The following is a 6,079-nucleotide window of genomic DNA, read 5'->3' as shown; positions in this document are numbered from 1 at the left end:
TCATGCAATTCTGACTTCACAATGACACGAAATTTTAAATGACAACTGTGCTAACTCAGGGAGCAACAAACTCAGGCCAGGTTTAAATTTAGTAACACTGCTAGTTTACTGAAAATAACCTTCTCCATAGCAGATTCTCTCTGAAGTACGGGTACCTAACCACTTGTTTTTCTGTTCTGTTTAGAGATTATAGGTGCCCAGTGGCTTCAGCTTTGGTGTCTTCTCTTGTCAACAGTACTTCTGGTGTCCACCTCAGGAATCTCCTTGTCCAGTCTTTAAAGACTTGAAAATTAGAGCATCTACCACATATATTCTTCTTGAGAGTTTCCATCACAAATGTTCAAAACTTTCTGAAGAAGCATAAAGACTTGAAGGTAAGTTTGGAAGTAACTCACATTCTTGTGTGACTCTTAATTATTCAATGCAATTTAATAAAATATGCAAAAGTAAAACAGGTACTGAATGTAAGAAAAATAGTCACTTGTACATAGTTCCACGTTTAAAAAGAGAAATAAAGAAAATACAATGTTTAAAGGTTTGTTATATGTCATGTAAATGTAAATTCATAAAAAGCACACTGATATTTGTTGATATAGCACCTTGATATTTGTTGGTTCACCATAAAGCATGATATGCAGCGATTCTCAATCTTTAATGTGCATAAACGTCCCATGAAAGTGAGGGGGTGGTCTTTGAAATGCTGATTCTTAGGTATGCTTCACAAAAACTTAGATTTGCTAAGACCAGGATGTGGCCCAGGAATCTGCACTATTACAGTTACCTGCACTCTTGCTCCCAAGTAGATCCTGGGTTTTTAGGAACACTAAAACTGGCATTCAAAATAAAACACTTTTCATTTTCAAACTTTATATTCAGCTTAGGTATTTATGTTGCTTGTTTTCTTTAGTCCCGAATAGGTAAAGGAGGCTTTATTTTTAGCACAGAAGTGCTAACGTAGTGATTCCCTTTTGACAGCCCCAATTTTAATTATCAGTTCTCATTAATATCTCTTTTTACAGTTCAAGAGGATGAACTAATACCTAGGCGTCCCTGTCTCTCTTCCATTCCATGTAATGTTTTAATGTATCTAGATGTATAAGGTTCTTGCATCTAATTATAAGAGGACATATCTAAAAGATGATAACAAAGTATTACCAGGGCTGGCTAAGTATTTCTGTATCTTTTTCTTGTCATTCTTAGATTTCAAAAGAACAGATCTGCCTAATACTTTTTTTGTTACGCTTCTTTCCTTTGCGGATAAGAATATATAAACCATGTGATATATTTATGGCAGGTTACATGTATATGAAATGAAAAATCACTTTATCTTATTCTGTTTTCTATATTTAGTTTAGCAACGTTTTTTTCCTTACTTGTAATTTTAGTTTATAAAAGGTTATTTTTTTTATGCCAGTGAAAGAAGTGACTATAGTAGGGGTGGCTATATTCAGATCTTACATTGTGATTCCTTAAAGGTTGATGTGATACTAATTTGATCGTGAAGCATGAAATTTTTAATCGAATCCTTTGAAGTTTTAGGCTTTTAAACATTTTGTCTCTTTATCAGTCTTTGTATTCACTGTTTACATTGTGTGGAATTTCCTGTACATAAAATACTAAAAGTCAAAAAATAAACCCTTCATTAAAAAGAAGTATATCTCTATCATGCCAGTTAGCTATATGTTGGCTATTAGTGTTACACACAGAAAACTGAATATAATCATATGCATAAAATAAGGCAGCATTTTTTTTTATCAAAAATCAAAATTAAAGATTTACAGAACCAAATTAACTACAATAATGAAATTTCACATGTATTGTTACTGGAACTGTTCTCAAAGGTCAGATTGCCACACCTGAACATAAAATCCTAAAATTTGTAGTGCACAAGTTTATGGTTGTAGAAAATTCCCAAGTAAGACTTTATAAAGCTTTTAGTGTCAATATTCTACATTTAAATTGCAAAAAACACTCTCTTGCTCTTTCTTTTCTTTTTTTTTCTTCTTGTTTTCTTTTTACCTATAGAAGAGCAGGTGGAGAAAGAGTGGAATTGTGTCCTCAGATGAATCACATTTATTATCACTGGCATTTTTATCAGACTGTTCGTAAATTGTGGTTCCCTAAGGAAAACTTACAATGTGATTTCAGGGAACCTTAAGTGAAGAAGTCTCAATACTCAGGAAGTAAAATATGCAGCAAGAGAATAAATTACAGAAACTTTATAGAATCATAGAAGCATAAAGTTTTACAGCAGAAATGTACCATTGAGATCTTCCTGTCTGATCCCCTCCTGCATAATATTCTTTTCTCTTCTAAGCTAGGCATGTGAAAATCTAAAACAAAGAGCAATAAACAACAATCTGGTCAGATTTGACTTATTAACAAGAAGTTAGGCAAGTGCTTTTCAATAATGATTATTTGGTTAAGGAAGGTAGAAAGAAATTTTCCTCCAAGATAAAAGTTGAAGAAGTAGAGAAAATACCCAAGTACTTATCATTGAATTTTATTAGTTGGCTTTATTGAGTTGTCTGTGGATAATCTTTCATGTCATTAATCGAGAAATTAAAACAGCAAATTTTGGGTTCATTCAGGCCAGATCACCTTTATGTGGAAATACGATATTTAGAGAAAATGAAAATACTAAAAGAAAGATAGAGTTTTAGAACAGGATTATCTGGGACCATCATTATAGAACAAAGTCGATATAAATATATCAGGAATGTTTGGGAGTTTAAGTGATTTTTTAAAAAAAAATTAGTAATTTTGTTTATTATTATTATTATTTAATTTGACCAGAGAGTGACACCAAGAGAGAGAAAATTAGAATGCAAGCCACCAGGTCCAGGACTCAATCAGTAGTCAGCCATGTGGGCGTCTAGTGCCTTAACCACCACGCCACCTACTGGCCTCCCCTAAGTGCTATTATGAAAGCTGTGAGATATACAAAATGACTAAAATGTTTTGATTGTTCTCAACTTCAGAAACTAGCAGGTCATTATAATTTATCTAATAGAATGATAATTATTGACTCAGAAAAATATTCATAATAGCCTATAAATTAAAACAGGAAGTTACAAAACCATGTTATGGTGTGGTCCCACTTGTATGACAAATATTCCAGATGCATGAAAGGAATCAAAATATTATTTAAGTAAAATAATATCAATGGTTACCCTCGACTGATAAAATTATGGCTGATTTTAATTTCTCCTCAGGGTTTTAAAGACTTTTTTTTCTACAGTATGTATTATTAATGTAACTTTAAAAGATCTCTAAGTGCCTGGGAAATATTCACTTTTCCCAATGGAAAATTTACTTTGATAAAACTATAAGGGAGTATTGCTAATAGTTGTTTAAAATTGCCTTAAAGAAAGGCTCTTTTATAAGTACGTTCCATTAGGTCAAAATAATTTTTAGACATAATTCTTTATTGTGGAATATTATAGTAGAACAAAATTCTCCATGCTTTCCCCTGATAATTTCAAATTCTGACAATTAACCTGTGGAAAGACCTTAATTTCTTGTGTCAGATAATTCCAATGTGCTTTTAAGAATTTCTAACTATAACGGTTTATTCCATTTGGAGGATAATTTTATGTGTTTGGTTACATTAGTGTTAATACGTCTTTGTTCTTTAAATCTCTAGTGTAACATACGGTTAGACTCACCATTATTACTACCAGCTGCAGTTGGCCTGTGATTTTTATTCATTCTGTCTGAATCTAAAGTAATTAGCTCTTTAGTGTAATGACAATATTTGTTAATGGGTTGTTGGGGCCAAATTCTGCTGTTAGAGTGGGTGGTGTATTTGAAGATAGAATCTGGCCCTTATGTTTTAAGCATACACTGTGTAATTTTATTTCAAAATGATAGCTTAGAGAGTTTGGGGTAAGTAAACTAAATGTGTATTTATCTCAAGTTTCTCATTTTCAAGAAACAGGAAATTAAAATGACAATTTATGTAGATGAACAGAAAACTCAATGAAAGTTCTCTGACACAGCTACCCTGTGTATTTTATTTCATAGATAGAAAGTAAAATGCAGTGATCATTATTTGACAAGTTTTGGATAATTCTAGTATGTGATGGGGCTTACACCAAGTCTTTGAGGTACAATGCAACAGTTTAATCATTGTATTTTTGAAGGAGTTAGTGAAGTGGAAAGAACCTCGGCCTTCTTTTATTGGCCTGAACTTCACAAAATCTCTTTTCCTTTCCCTGCACCTCAGTCTGTTCACTTTAAAATGAGGTTTTTGCAACAGATGATTCAGTGGTCTCTTAGAACTAAAACATGCTTTAAGAGAGCTCAGTGAGGAGCCCTATCATTTACACAAGGCCAGTAAAGAAAATGCAGTGACTAGAACTAGCTGAATACATAAAACATAAGTATACTAAAAGATATTTTGAAGGCATTTATGTCTTAAGACTTTTTCTTCAGTGACTTGTTTCTTTTATCCTGGAGAAATATTTGAAAGCATTTATGTATAAGAAGTGTTAAAGGAGAAGAATTATTGGCAAAAACAAACTAGTGATAGTCGAGATATCAATGAATAGAACACCACTAGAAATATGAAGTCATCCTCATTGTGGGAAACAAGGGCTTTATACCTAGCCAAACTGTCCTTCAGAGTGTAAAGGCTAGTGGCAAATATTCTGAACATACAGTAACTTAGGAAATATTATCCTGAGTCCTTTTTTTTTTTTTTTTTTTTGAGAGAGGTTTTTGCTATAGGGCATATGCACTTGCCAGACAGACAGAGAGAGACAGAGAGACAGAAAGCGAGAAATCACCCCCCAGGGGGGATAGCCATGCCACAGTCCCTTCTCCTCCATTCTCCTCTCGGGATCTTGGGCACGCATGCACACGCGCCCGGCGTGAGTTTAAGCCACCGGGTCCGGGACGCGAACCGTGGTCAACTACGTGGGAGTCCAGCGACATAGCCATCACGCTAACTGCTGGTCCCCAATCCTGAGCCCTTTTTAAAGCAACTGTTAGGTTGTTGAAAAAGTCATGATACATTTTTACATGGAAAAATATGTCATGACTTTTCCAACAATCCAATATTAGAAGACAAGCTCCATCCAATCAAAAAATGACTATAAAAAGCTACTGCAAAAAACTGATTGTGAACGTCGAATATAGTTAACTCTAGAACTAAATCTAATATCGAGATTAGGGTAACAAAATAGAACAAGTAAGTATAATGCCCTGGCAACAAAGAACTAACCAAATTGAGATTACACAACAGAATAGTGTGCATGTGCTTGCCAGAGAGAGACAGAGACAGCAAGAAAGTGAGAAATCATCCCCTGAGTAGGTGACCATGCCACAATACCTCCTGGGATTTTAGGCATGCACTTACATGCTCCTGGCGTGATTTTAAAGGCACCATGTCTGGGGCTCAAACCATGATTGACCATGTGAGAATTCAATGTCTTGACCATTGCTCCATTTGCTGTCCCCACTTGAGTTCTGTTTTTAATTTTTAGCTTGCCACAGATTTCTACAAAAAAATTGGACATCTGGGATTCATCTGCAGTTTGTATTTATTAAGGTTTTAATTTGTGTGCCAGGCAACCAATTCAGACTGTCATGGTTCAGAATATTCCATGACTCCCTTATTCTTTAGACTGTGTTGGTGTGATGTGTGTAATTTGTGTAAGAAGAACCTTGTTCATAGTGGTAATGATTATGTTCTATAGTCAGCTTGACCACAACACTGGTACCTTCAGAAACCACCATGTGAGTGTTTGTTTCTCTTAGACTTGCACGGTAACCAGATAGACTCAATATTTTTGAGAGAGAATAATCACTTTCCTCTTACCAAGAAAATTGTGTATTTCCTATAGCTTAATGTAATTACTTAACTCATTTTAAATTTCATTTCATTATACATTATTAAAGACAATATTATTTTCTTCAAATACAAACAAAAAAGTTGGTGTATATAGTAAATTAGCTGATTGCTTTTTCCTCTGTATTAAGGAGTCAATGATTACCACTTAAGCCTGATGGTCAAACTGCATTTAAGAGTACCACAAAAATAAATAAATAAATAAATAAATAAATAAATAAATAA

The 6,079-nt window shown here is 33.8% G+C and overlaps 1 protein-coding gene across 1 annotated transcript in view; it reads left to right on the top strand.

Annotated features, from left to right (window-relative positions):
- The first annotated feature begins 213 nt into the window (after positions 1-213).
- The window catches only part of HS3ST5 (heparan sulfate-glucosamine 3-sulfotransferase 5), a 193,925-nt gene continuing 188,059 nt past the window's right edge, over positions 214-6,079 (top strand). The window contains exon 1 of the mRNA XM_006157020.1: positions 214-374. The gene's annotated coding sequence lies outside the window, so the exon portion shown is untranslated. The remainder of the gene's footprint in view (positions 375-6,079) is intronic.

Source organism: Tupaia chinensis, unplaced genomic scaffold (genome assembly GCF_000334495.1).
Source record: "Tupaia chinensis unplaced genomic scaffold, TupChi_1.0 Scaffold000527_1, whole genome shotgun sequence".
Taxonomy (NCBI): domain Eukaryota; kingdom Metazoa; phylum Chordata; class Mammalia; order Scandentia; family Tupaiidae; genus Tupaia; species Tupaia belangeri.
The sequence above is the reverse complement of the archived record's forward strand: the minus strand, read 5'-3'. Positions and strand labels throughout refer to the sequence as shown.